The 14,597-nt window shown below is 41.9% G+C and overlaps 1 protein-coding gene across 1 annotated transcript in view; it reads right to left on the bottom strand.

Annotated features, from left to right (window-relative positions):
- SYN2 (synapsin II) overlaps positions 1–14,597 on the bottom strand; it is a 189,699-nt gene that overhangs the window by 115,085 nt on the left and 60,017 nt on the right. The gene's annotated exons all lie outside the window — the stretch shown is intronic.

The following is a 14,597-nucleotide window of genomic DNA, read 5'->3' as shown; positions in this document are numbered from 1 at the left end:
TATTGGGAATAAACCAGTGCTTAGAAACTTTCTATTGTTGTTGAAGTGTCAGAGAGCTGGAGACTGCTGTTGTCAGATATTTGAGTGTCTGCTTGGGTTCCTAATCAATTTTCCTTCCTCTAGACTGACTTGGTATGAAATAATTAATGTGAAGGAGAGTTTATGGGCAATTATTATGCACCAGGGTTCCTGGGATAAAACAGAATTCACTGATCCAGGCCTTGCAAACACATTCCTGCAGGAATCCATCCCTTGTATCCCTCAGGCTGAATGTGTCTGCTTTGGACTAAAGGAGAATTTCAACAAAAAAAGATAAATCTGTTGATAAAAAGGAATTATTCTGACACTGATCTTGTTGAAGGAACATGGGATCAGCCTCTCTGTGCTTCCTTTGCTCAAGCCAAAGCTTAGGGTGCCTTCCCTGCTTTTTTCTTGTGCAAGGAAAAAATCACTGCACAATTCCAAACCTGAACAGCACAGAACATCACCTCAAGTGTTAAAGGAGAGCAGCTTTGTGCATTTCAAACAAAATGCATCTAACAAAATGCATCCAATGCATTGCATCTAACGAAATGCTGCTGTTTTTAATGAAATCTACCTCCCCAATGAAAGCAATAGCAATACCTATATTAATAATTTATTTCTGCTGTGATCCAGAAGAATTTCACCGCTGGTTTGAACAGTGGATAAACAAAATTTCTTAATAATCAGATGTAAACCCTGCCTTGGGCAGCATTTCATAAGGAATAAGGGTATTTCTTAAGGATATTTCTTAAGGATATGGATGATGGATGGTAGAAGTGTTTATACTGAAATCACATAGTAAAATATTGCCCAACCATTAATTCTGTATAAATATGCAATGGGAGAGAAGGAAACAAAGAAGAAAGCATTTGTATTATTATTTTGTTAAATGTATTTTTGCAATAAATACACAGGAAAGATGAAGTTTGAAGTCCTTTGTTCTGTTCTAGGAGGTGCACACTCGTTTAGTGTTACCAAATATTTATGCCCATAGTAAAAGTAGAAGTTGCATATAAACCTAATTTACATAAATACCATTAACCACTTGTTTATATTTCCAAATTTATTTTGGAATCCCTTAAGAGGAATGTGAGCATCACCCCTTGGAAGCTTTGGGGATTCTGGATGTGTTTTATGGGAAAAGCCAGGGATCTGCCTCAGGAGGAGAGCACCCAGCTCACATCCACAGACAACTTTAACGCCTCTCTGAAAAACTAAACATTCACCACTGCAAAAAATACCTAAAATTCCAGTTCTGGTCCCCATGAGTTTAACAGTTGGGAGCAGGATGAGCTCCTGGGTTTTACCTCTGGTGCAGAAACAGGTGAGGTAAGTGCATTACCGGACATCACATGATACATTTAATTTAAATATAATTATCTTGGCCACATTATAGTGAAGCTGCCTCTTGGAAAACCAGTTTAAATACTCGGTTTCTTAAAATTTAAATGGTAATTATACAGAGATTAAACCTCCCCCAAAAGCTGCCCCGACACATATCGGGAACTGGCAGCTCTGAGAGAAGGAATGGAGCTGGGAAAGCACAGAGAGCCCAGGACTGACCCTGCTGCTCTCTACTCCAAGAATGTGTTGGTGAGATAACCAAAACACTCATTAGCTGCTAATTAGTGAGATGCTGTTCCTCTAAATTCAATCTCTCTGCTCAAACATGAGGCAATCTCCAAAGAGCTAAACTCTGGCATGATTCACATTTCAACAAATGACTTCAGCTTTGAAAATAAACAGGAGCAGTGAGGACTGGAGTTAAGCAATCTGAGGCTTGAAAACAAATCTGACATTCAATCATTTCAAGAAAATCAATTTTGCAGCAGCTTTAGCCAACAGCTTTCATGAAAATGTATGATATTCCACAATATTCTCCAAATGTTGAGCCACGGACTGCAGGAATTTATCTTGGTATCTGTTGGAATTCCCTGGTTCCTGGGAATTTCAGACTTTCTGTGCTGACTGGCCCCAGGAGAACACTGCATTGACCTGAGGCCATGGAGAAAGCCTCAAAATTAAATGACAGAACTGAGATTATGGGTGTGTGGAGTCAATAACAGTGTGTAATATCATACAGTAGAAAAGTTAGAGTTTAAACTTTTAAAATATAATAATATATATAAATCAAGATAAAAGTTTTATAAACTAATCCTTCTTCTTCATAAGTTTAAGTAGTATTGTGTAATTAGATTAAAAAACCCACATTGCAAACCACAAGTAATTAGTTATTAAGTTAAAAATAAAATAATTTCATTGTCATGTCTTAATTAAACTGTTTATCCCTAAAAAAACTTATAAAAATGCAACTCCAGTTTTAGTTTGTTAAAGTACTATAAAACTCAGAATTTGTAAAACTATAATATAAATAAAAGTAATAAACATTGAAATCCAAACAAGGAATACCTTTTTACAGATTACCAAAAAAACCCCAAACCTCCACAGGTATCTCTGAAGAATAACTGAAACTTTCATGACTTGAACATTTCATAACAAAGTCTAAACATTAGTTAGCATGAAACAGAACCTAGTTTTAATTTTATTTGCTCTACCTTGGAAATCCAGCCATGCCCTGCTTGAGTTATTCCCCATTTGCAACCAAAGAAAGAGGCAGTCCTGTCACAATGACATTCACTACATGCTTATGGTAATTGATTTTATTTTTTACTGAGGGCAGCTGAGGAATGCAATTGTTTGGTGTTATTTATTTGCAGAATTCCCCTCGATTGCAGTCTCAGATTCCTGTTGAGCCCCATTCCTGCTGGCACAGGGAGTGGGATGGCTGTGAGCAGCTCCCAGAGCTGTCCAGGACAGACCAGCAGCAGTGAAACCAAAAACCAAACACAGCCAAACCAGGGGTGCTCACAGTGACACTGCTCTGCTGTGTGGATGGTTTCTGCATTGGAGGTAAAGAAGAAAAGGAAAAAAAAATCATAAATCATCCACCTGAAACTCCACCACTTTCCAAAGGCTGCAGAGAGCTGGGGAAGGGATGCTGCCCACAGAGGCTGCTCAGAACACCTGAAATATTGATGCATTTCTTGCTGCACAATTCATATTTAAAATTAAAGCACCAGAGAATATGCAGCTGCCACAGAGGCAGCCTGAACTCACTCCACTCACTGAACTTTGCCAAGGACAAGGAATGAGGCAGAGGCATTAAAGGGGGTTCAAAATATATAAATAATAAATCTGATTTATTTCCCTGTTCAGCTACACAGCATCTACCTACAGGTCCACAGTATCTTACTATGCCATGAGACCTGGTTTAATATATATATATATATATGTAAATAAAGAAATATATGTATATACACATACATATCTCTGTGTGCATATATACTGAATATTCACAAATATTCTATATGTATACATCATATATATATGTGTATATATATACAGAATATTCCCCAAAAAATATATATACAAAAATATATATATATTTGTATATATATTTGTGTATATATATTTGTGTGTATATAGTTGTATATATCTAGTGAATATTCACAAATATTCTATATGTATATATCATATATATATATATGTATATATATACAGAATATTCCCAAATATTCTATATGTGTATAATATATATATGTGTGTGTATATATATATACAGAATATTTCAAAATATTTTATATGTGTATATCATATATATGTGTGTTTGTGCATATATATACAAAATATTCACAAATATTCTATATTCTATGTATATATCATATATATGTGTATGTATATATATACATTATTCCCAAATATTCTATATATAGAGAGTATTCCCAAATATTTTATATGTCCATATAATATATATATGTATATATATATACAGAATATTCCCAAATATTATATATTTATATGTCATATATATGTGCATATATATACAGAATATTCCCAAATATATATTTATATATATATATATATAAAATATATATATAAATATATATATACATACAGAATATTCCCAAATAACTGATTTACTGCAATTATCAGTGAACTCTATGTAAAGGTACTGACAGATAAACGACACAGATCCATCCAGAATTCTACGGACTTTAAAAATGTCTCAGTGACAGGCCAGAAAAAGATGAAGAGGAACAAAATCTTGTCGTCAAGTTAAGATTTCAAGTTGAGCCCAGTCTTCAAGTTCAAATGGGCTTAGAAATAATTTGTTCTTTAGCTCAATTAAAAACGACTTTTGTAAACACAGGAAGACCACAAGCTGCTGTTAACAAAACGAGCGCACGATAAGATCTGCACAGCATTTTCATTTTATGGGAATTAAACCCCATCCCACTGACACCAGGGGGGATTTCTGTGTCAGCATCCTTGTGCTCTACGGCTGACAGCACCAACATTTGCTGTGCTTCCTTTGGGAAACTCACCTCTGATCAGGTTATCATGCTTAAATAGAATTAACCACAGTGATTTAAGGCTTTCCTTTATTTACTTGTTCCACATTTCTGCAAAAAAAAAAAGACTGATATGTGTCCGGTTTTCGGCTGTTTGAAGGGCCTGGAAAGGCCCGGGGTGGCCTTGGGGCAGCCGCGTTTCAAAGGACGAGAAGAGGCTTCAGTTCTTCTTTCGGTCTCGGTGTTTATTAATTGTTTATCTAAAAGATTTTCTCTCGGCCCGACAGAGCTCTGCTCAGCAGCCAGCCATGAGCACACTGTCCTGCCCTCCGGGCGGTCACCTATCTTTATACCCAAAGTTACGTGTGCAATATTTATCATTTTTCCCCAATACCTTCCCCCCTTATTGCCCGGTGCACTTTTAGTAATGACCAATCCCAAAGTGCCACCATCACCACAGAAGATGGAGGAGAAGAAGAAGAAGAAGAAGGACAGGACACGCCCCAATTCCTCCATCTTACTTCTCTAAACCCCCCTGTACAGAAATCCTAAACCCTGTGTTTCACCCTCTAATTAACCAATCCCTTCACCATTCACCCCGGTGAAACCCTCCTGTCCTCATACAGGTGTCGTCTCCTGTGTAGGATCAAAGTCCAGCCACCAGGCACTTCTGGAACATTCCAGGACTCCCGAGCTCCCCAAGGGTGCTCTCGGTGGCACCTCAGTCCTGAGGTGCTGAGATCCCACAGATATGGAACTAAAAATAATCCTGCTTAAAATCTGACAATCTGCATTTAGATGTAAATCTGCACAGCAGGGCCTTTCCTGGCCTGGGACAGCACAGGTGATTCCAGAAGCTTCCGTGGCTCACAGTTCTGCTTTGCAGCTCATCACCCAGCTGGGTGCAATGCCCTCTCCATGGCAAGGACACGGTCACCCACCACAGGAGGTGACAATTCACAGAAACACCAACTGAAATTTGATTTATTTCGTACATTTTTTCCCCAGCATGCCAGGTAGGACATGACCGATGCGCTTCTTCATCCATCATTTTGAAGGGGGAAAATAAACTGCTGATGAAAAAACAACAACAACAAAAAAAAGGTGTTTCTGCCAATATGTCTGAGTCCTCATGGTGTCTGAAATCTCTGCATCAAATATTTCTGTGCCAGAGTTGTCAATCATAACAGATGGAAAAAGAATTATTGGGAACAAAGCAAAGATTCCTGTCCTGGTGCCTCTCAACCCCCACCCCAGGAGGTGGCAGTTCACAGAAACACCAACTGAAATTTGATTTATTTCGTACATTTTTTGCCCAGCATGGCAGGTAGGACATGACCGATGCACTTCTTCACTCTCACTCCATCATTTTGAAGGGGAAAATAAACTGCTGATAAAAAACAACAACAGAAAAAGCTGTTTGTGCCAGTATGTCCGAGTGCTCATGGTGTCTCTGAACCTGAAATCACTGCATCAAATATTTCTACACGAGGGTTGTCAGTCATAACAGATGGAAAGAGAATTACTGGGAGCAAAGGCAAGGATTGCTGTCCTGGTGCATCTCAGCACAATCCTCCCAGCTGGGCTGCCCCTGGCACTGTCCCAGTGAATTCTGCCAGGATTTCTGCACCTCTGAGCTGCCCATTCATAGAGGAACACCAGTGTTGGAACCCTGGAAAATGAGAATTTCAAACTTTCTGTGCTGCCAGGCACTGACCCCCAGGAGAACACTGCATTGACCTGGGTTGTGGAGAAGCTTCCAGAATGGAATGATAGAGCTGGGATTGTGGGTGTGGAGTTTAAATAAAAGTGTGTAATATCACAGGATGGAAAACTCAGAGTTTAAGGGTTTAAAATATAGCAATATATATAAAGAAAGATGGAGGTTTTAGGGTGCAGGCTGGTCCTTCTTCTTCACCCTCTCCTTCACCTTCTTCATCGCCTTCTTCTCCATGGGTTTGGGTGGTTTTGTGTAATTGGATAAAAATTCATCATTGCAGCCACAGGTGGTTGGTTATTGGGTTAAAAGTACAAATAATTGAGGTATCATTTCTTAATTGGACAGTTTATCCTTAAAAGGCCTTGTAGAGAGATAGGACTCCATTTTTAGTTTGTTGAAGTGCTGTAGAACTCACAGTTTGTGAGACTGTGACAGAGATAAAACTAAATGAGACTGTGACAGAGATAAAACTAATAAACACCTGAGTCCCAACAAGAAATTCCATCTCACACATTTAATCCCATCCCTGGCAAAAAAAAAAAAAAAAGAAGATAAAACTGCACAGAGGAGGGCACAGCCACCCCAGAGCTCACACTGAGCAGGGCAGGAGAGCCCTGCAGGAACCCCTGCTCCTCCTCTGCAGGGATTCCCTGCCCTCCCCTCTGCAGCCTGGAGCAAAGAAATTTGTTAAAAACTTCCTTAAAACTTGCTTAAAACCCAAGCACGAGGGTCCTGCCTGTACCCTCATCCCCTTCCCCATCCCCTCGCCAGCAATGGCCACACTCCTGAAAAACCACAGTAAACACTCCCCAGTGGAGGATTTCCCTGCCCAAAGAGATCCAGCTCTAAAAGCTTATTTAAAAATAACCCATGGCCTAGCTAGAAATAAAGAACACAATTTTATTAAGCAGCAATTATTCCATTTCCCTATCTCGGCTTCACACAGTTCTTGCCAGAAAGGTGGGGAGTTCTTTCACAACAACTTTATTTGTGGCACCTTCAGAGGTTTCCATAACCTCCACCTCAATCCCTTTTTTATTCTCCTAATTCATTGCCAGTCCTTTTTCTTTTTCTTTTTCCCTTTCCTTTCCTTTCCTTTCCTTTCCTTTCCTTTCCTTTCCTTTCCTTTCCTTTCCTTTCCTTTCCTTTCCTTTCCTTTCCTTTCCTTTCCTTTCCTTTCCTTTCCTTTCCTTTCCTTTCCTTTCCTTTCCTTTCCTTTCCTTTCCTTTTTAACAAGTTCTCCCATCCCTTGGCATGTATCAAACCCCCTTTACTCTGCCCATTTCAACTAAACAGAGCCCTTTTATTCTTTCCATTTTTCATCCTTCCAATCCTTTTTATTCTGGAGGGTTTCTGTCTGTGCCTGAGCAGTGTTTTCACTGGGGATGCAATGCAGAAGAAAGTGCCTCCTACTCCTGAACTGAGATTTTCTGGGTCTTTCAAGCAGCATGCTCAACTGAAAATGCCTCATTTTCTGCCCACTCAAGGTGAAACAAGCCCTCTTTCATGCCCAAACACCAAGTCTGCCTTGCTGCTAATGTCTCAAAATCCCACACCTCCCATTATGTAATATTTACCATTAGCCCATTTCTTCTCTGCAAGATTTATGGTCACGATGTAACTCCTGGGAGCTCCTTTTTTTTTTTTTTTTTTCTTGCAAAAGGGATGACAAATGAGTATTTTTAAATGTTCATTCCCTCACCAGCAGAAGACCCAATATGTGATGTAACATATTCTAACCTTTTCCAAATCTGTTAGACTCATTAGGGCTGCTACTACACTTTCCCAGGGCTGGGGTCATAAAAATATTTTGTACTCATGAGATGAACAGAAAGTTCCAACTTTTCTACAGGAAAACACTGCCAGCCAAATTACGAAATATTACAGCTCTGAATCCAGCTTTTATTGCTGCTCAAGCCTCAATCTGCACCTTCTGCCCGGAACTCCTTATCTCCTGGAGCCAATAATCCAAGATAAAGTAACAAATTATGGCATTTCCCTACCAACTAAGTGGTCCATCCTTTCCATTTCATCTGCTGATAACCAAGATAAAAGAGCACAAACAGTTATTGAGCAATCCTGTTCAGAAAGGAAGGCACATCAACTTGAATAAATGGCAAAAATATCCCACAGTGCAGCCCCTGGGAATAGTTTGTGACAGGAGAAAACCCAAACCAGCTAGGAAGATAACCAAAAAGTATGTTAGTTTATTTTTTCTTATTGAGGTAAAGAAAATCCAGTGAACCTGGGGACTTTACAGATAATTTCTGGCAACATTTGAAAAGCCAGATATACCAGCATGGGGGGAAAGAGCCTCTGAGACTGAATCCAGTCCATTTTTTTTAATCAGAAATGCATCTGCCTTTTAATTTTTCTATTTATACCGAGTTCTCCAAGGTGTTTCAGATGTTTCTCAGGAAGATGTGAGACTCTCTGAGGTAAATTTGAGTAATTTATGTCTGGAGAGACGACAGTGTCACTCCATATACAACGTGCTGCTCTAGGAACATTGTTTGAAATTTCACCTTTGAGGATCCTGAATTTAACACAGAAACTGCATCTTCAAAACCTCTCTGAGGCTCTGAATGAAGCACTCAAAGGGAGGAAAGAAATAGGGGGAAGATGCAAGGCACGCACTGCCACTCACATCACATTACAGGAACACTTGAGGCCCCATTTGAACAAAAAGCCCAAATAATTGATGCAAAACAGCATTTTATGTTTCAGTTTTCTTTGTCACGCAGCTGAAATTTATGTTTTTATGTTTATACTTAATACAATCACGTGCTGCCCTGGTTTTTGGGGATTTTTTTTGAGTGGAGCAATCAGAATACCTCATTTTGGTTTCTGAGGAAGGAAAGGAGTTCATGGCTTTTGCTGCCCTCTCCTGTAGGAAGAAATGCAGATGAGATTGGCCAAAAATGGTTTCCAATCCCTGGGAAACAGCTCCATGGTCAAAGTCCTGAATTTCCTGCTCTGAGGGACCTGCCCAGGTGTCAGCCCCTCTTGGGCAGCACTCACAGGGAGGAGGTGCATGGAAATATTGGGAATATTTCAGTGCCTGCCTGTGCTCAGGGATGGGTGATGGGCACCAAAGCCATGAACCTAACTCACAAATTGCTTAAATCCACCAGAAAAAGCACATTAACAGAGCAGTCAGAACATTCTTGATGTGTTTCATGCAGCATTAGCAAAAATCATAATGAAATTAATCATTGCCATCCCCATGGATTAAATTACTGCTAATTGCTGATGTTGTCTGTGATACTCTGCTATTTGCAGGTGAATTAATGAATATTTCAAGGTGGGCTCTTTTCTAATTCATACACAGAGTTTCCATTGGTTTCATGAGTCTCCAGTGACTCTAAATGTGGGTCTGGGTGGTACTTCCAGGGCAGTTTCCCCTCCTCGAGGGAAGGAGGATTTCACACACTGGGCTCAGCAGAAAACACAAAGAATTTATCAGTTCTTATGAAGAATGAGCCTCAGAGACATGCATCTCCAGAGAAAAGTCCAGAATGCTGCCACAAAAACTCAATTACCCCACAATTCTCACGTTCCAGTAGCCACGGGAATTACATTGTACAGATAATTCTCTGTGCAAATGGACACCAAGAAAGCGGAAAATGTTTTTGCCAGTATCACCTTTTCATGGTTTTTAAGCTTCCCAAGTGTGTTAGAGAACTAAACTCACCACCTTGTAGTTCAATATTACACCTTGAAATACAATCACATCATTTTGTCTGTACTTCAAAAACCCATGCTTGGTTTATTGATTTCAATATTCTCTAAAAAGCCAAATAACCAAGGGCCTGTGTTTTGAGGGTTTTTTCAGCTTCTCACTACAGATTAGGGAGCAACAGAATTTTCCAGTACTGCTGGTTTGTGAGCTGTGTTTTACACAACAATAAACTGGCATCCAAATATTGCTCCAGACATGACATTATATCCTTTCCTCAGGTGAGCCTGGCCTTGGGAAAATGGATTTTAAAAATTCCTGCACAGGAACAGCCCATAAAGCTCAAAGCCAGGAAAATCTGCTGGAATCTGTAAAACAGATGAATGTGAATTTCACACAGCTCTGAGCCCAGGGTGCCCAGGGGATGAACTGGAGCCAGCCCAGTTCATCCTGTGGGATTCACCAGTGGTGCCCCAGGAGAAGAACTGGAACCAATCTCATCCTGGGGGATGTACCCAGGGTTCCCTGGAGAGGATCTGGTCCTACTCAGCTCATCCTTTGGGATTCACCCAGGGTCTCTGAGGAGATGAACTGGAACCAACTTCATCCTTTGGGATTCACCCAGGGTGACCAGGAGATGAACTGGAGCCAGCCCAGCTCATCCTGTGGGATTCACCAGTGGCGCCCCAGGAGGTGAACTGGAACCAACATGATCCTGGGGGATGTACCCATGGTGCCACTGGACCCACTCTCCCCATCCTTGGGATTCACCATGGTTCCCCTGAAGATGAACTGGACTTATCCACCTCATCCTTTGGGATTCACCCAAGGTCCCTGAGGAGATGAACTGGACCTACCAACCTCATCCTGTGGGATTCACTCATGGTCCCTGAGGACATGAACTGGAACCAACTTCATCCTTTGGGATTCACCCAGGGTGCCCAGGAGATGAACTGGAGCCAGCCCAGCTCATCCTGTGGGATTCACCTGTGGTGCCCCAGGAGATGAACTGGACCCACTCTCTCCATCCTTGGGGTTCACCATGGTTCCCCTGAAGATGAACTGGACTTATCCACCTCATCCTTTGGGATTCACCCATGGTGCCCCAGGAGATGAACAGGACCCACCCCAGCTCATCCTGTGGGATTCGCCCAGGGTGCCCAGGGGATGAACTGGAGCCAGCCCAGCTCATCCTGTGGGATTCACTCATGGTCCCTGAGGAGATGGACTGGAACCAATCTCATCCTGGGTGATGCAGCCAGGATGCCAAGGAGATGAACTGGACCCACTCTCCCCATCCTTGGGATTCACCTGTGGTCCCTGAGGAGATGAAGTGGTCCCAACCTCATCCTGGGGGATGCAACCATGGTGCCCCAGGAAATGAACTGAACCCACTCAGCTTGTACTGTGGGATTCACCTGTGGTGCCAAGGAGATGAACTGGACCCAGCCCAGCTCATTCTGTGAGATTCATCCATAGCTCCCCAGGAGAGGAGCTGGATCCAGCCCAGCTCATCATTTGGGATTCACCCAGGCACCCAGGAGTTGAACTGGACCCACCTACACCATCCTCTGGGATTGACCCGTGGTCCCTGAGGAGATGAACTGGTGCCAAAGCACGTCATTCTGTGGGATTCATTCATGGCCCCCCAGAAGATGAACTGGTCCCATTCAGCTCATTCTGGGGGATTCACCCAAGGTCCCTGAGGAGATGAACTGGAACCAACCTCATCCTGGGTGATGCAGCCAGGGTGCCCTTGGAGGTGAACTGCTCCCACTCAGCTCATTCTCTGGGATTCACCCATGGTCCCCGAGGAGATGAACTGGTCCCACCTACTCCATCCTGTGGGATTCACCTGTGATGAACTGGACCCAGTCCATGTCATCCTGTGGGATTCACCCAAGGTCCCTGAGGAGATGAATTGGACCCACCAACCTCATCCTGCAGGATTCACTCATGGCCCCCCAGGAGATGAACTGGAACCAACCTCATCCTGGGTGATGCACCCAGGGTGCCCTGGGAGGTGAACTGCTCCCACTCAGCTCATTCTCTGGGATTCACCCATGGTCTCCGAGGAGATGAACTGGTCCCACCTACTCCATCCTGTGGGATTCATCCAGGGTGCCCCAGGAGCTGCACAGGGCTGTGGTCCCCTCCTTGGTCACCCCCAAGGCTGCAGCCCGCCCCTGGCCCCTCAGGAGAAGGGGTGGGAATGCCTTTCCCAAGGAGGAGCTGCCATTTGGCAGAGCCCCCCAGAGCAGCCCTGGTTATGTAAGAGCCCAGGCTGGGCTCGTTACTGGTAAATATTTTCACTTGTGAATTTATGACTCTGGGCAAGCAGGATCCTCCCAGCCTGCAAACAATAACAGGCCTCAGAGGGAGAATGTGTTCCTGATTATTCCACAGTAATCCTGCTGGGACACAAACCCAGGATGTGTTGAAAAGCTGTTGGAGCTGGAGACCCAGGGTGTCCATCCTGCGCGTTTAGGGAAGGGAAGGCTGCTGCTGTCAGCCTGCTTTGCTACTGCCTCCACACGAATTAGTGTGCAGCTCCAGCAGACACTGATCCCAGGCAGCTCTCCTATCAAACTCCCACACAATGGCACTCTGCCAGTTCCCTCTCAAATCCTTCTCTTTCTCATCTGTGAGCAGGGAAGAAACTAGAGCACACAAAATGAGCAAGTAGTGCCCAAGATCCCAACAGCACAAGCAAAAGAAAATTCACAGGATTCAAAGAAAATTCACAAGGATTCGCAGACACGGCCATTAATTTTTTTAAAAGGAAGTCCATGAATCTTTGTGACTACTTTTGAAGGATTTTCTATCTTTTCTCCTCTTCTCCTCTTTCACTTTAGAGGTTCTTTCTTACCCCGAGTAGTTTTTATGACTTTTTGAACCAGCCCCTATTTCCCATAGCAACCAGAACACACCTGGTGAGCTTTGCACTCATTAACTTCATTGCAAGCTCCTGCACTCTGAGTTTCTCCATTCTCATTAATTAATTACCCCGTTCCACTGCCCAGCAGCTAATTAAAAACAATAAAAATTGCCCTGTTGAGTTTCAGACAGAATCTGAAGTATTATTATGTTTTGTTTTGAGGCTATTTTTAAGATTTCTTATTAGTGGATCTCATTTTTTTTATAATCCAACCATAATATGCACTGATTGTGAAGAAAAAAAAAAAAAGGACAGATTCCTTTATGAAGATTTAAGGGCAACCAAAGCAAATTTTAATAAAGGTTTTTGTGTTTATGGGCATTGCTCCTAAATGCATTTCACATTCTGTCAGCACAGCCAGGATCACCCAAGACAGAAATCCTGCATTTCTTTAGAGGAGTTTGCATCTCCAGCCATTTCAGACTCACTGGCGTACCGAGGCCACCTCTTTTCCAGGAAAGGGAAGCAGAGCCAACCAAGATCCATTGCTGCCAGGTGTGTTTTTAGGGAATAACCAGTTTTTGGAGCGAGTTTGAGCTCCTGCCCCTTGCCAGGCTGGTCCCAGCTCCATCCAGTCCAGCACTGCCATCTGCCGGGAGCTGCAGCTCTGCGAAATCACTGCCAAAACCACCCAAATCTGGATGCTTTCACCCATTTGTCCACCTAATTGCTAATTAAAAAGCAATGGTGGTTTAATTTTAAACCGAATTATTAATCACTGTAAATAAAACCGGAGCAAACAAAGGAAATTTGATCAGTAATTTCCATCTATTCACCATTGAGCTCTGATTCTGCAAGGTTTCAGAGGGAAAGGGAGGAGCTCAGGTATTTTCTCAGCTGGAATTTAGATCAAAATTAAGAAAAGAATTCATCACAATCCAAGCTGCAGTGAGGCTTCCACAAGACACACGGGTACAGAGCTAGAATGGACCAAAATCCATCTCTACCTTCTGCTTTTACATTTTACCTCAGTTTGAGAGACTGAAAAATTCAAAAATATATTGAAAAACCCATTAATTAATAGTTATTTAATAAAATAATATTAACTAGATTAGATTTCCTAAAGTTTTCTTAATTCCATCAGAGTAAATCTCACTTTTTAAATTATGTCAGGTGTTGAGAGCCTGGTCCCTCATTACTGAGGGGACACCTGGGCCGGCCCTGGCTGGGGGACAGCTCCAGGGAAACTCCACATTGGACGGGAAAATCTCTATATTGAACAGGGAAAACTCCATATTGGGCAGGAAAAAACTCCACATTGGACAGGGAGGGGTGGAGGCAAAGCAAAGTGGAGCCTTGTGCTCAGAAATGAACACAGGACAGGTCTAGATGCTGAAAAACAACAAAGAAAATGGGGAAATTCTCAGTTTATGATGACTTTTTCGCATCACTCATCCCAAAGAAAGAAGAGGAAACATGGCCATTAGGTATCTACACAGGCAATAAAGAATTCAGCAAAGTTACCCAGTTTCCATCATTTGTAAGAGACTAATTCTTAATTTTAAGTGTACTCATCTTGCCAGCAGCCCTCAGTGACAGCCAGGACAGCTGGGGACAGTGACACATTGATGGCTTATATAGTAATAATGGCTTATTATAGTAATTAATGTTTATATACATTAATTATTATAATAACATATTAATAACAATACCTTATGTACTTCACTATATGCAACAATCAAGAAACAAAATCATATTTTTTTTTTCCACTCAAGACAGAGGGGGAAATGTGGGAAATGGATTTGTAGGAAATTCTCAAAGCCTGACACAAAACTCACATACCATACATTTGTATACAAACCTTAAGATAAAAAATACTGACCTAAAAATACTAGATTAAGATAAATAATCTAGAAGAAATACTAGAAATATTAGTTTAAGACA

Source organism: Zonotrichia albicollis, chromosome 12 (assembly GCF_047830755.1).
Source record: "Zonotrichia albicollis isolate bZonAlb1 chromosome 12, bZonAlb1.hap1, whole genome shotgun sequence".
NCBI lineage: Eukaryota > Metazoa > Chordata > Aves > Passeriformes > Passerellidae > Zonotrichia > Zonotrichia albicollis.
This window is presented reverse-complemented; position numbering and strand designations above follow the sequence as displayed.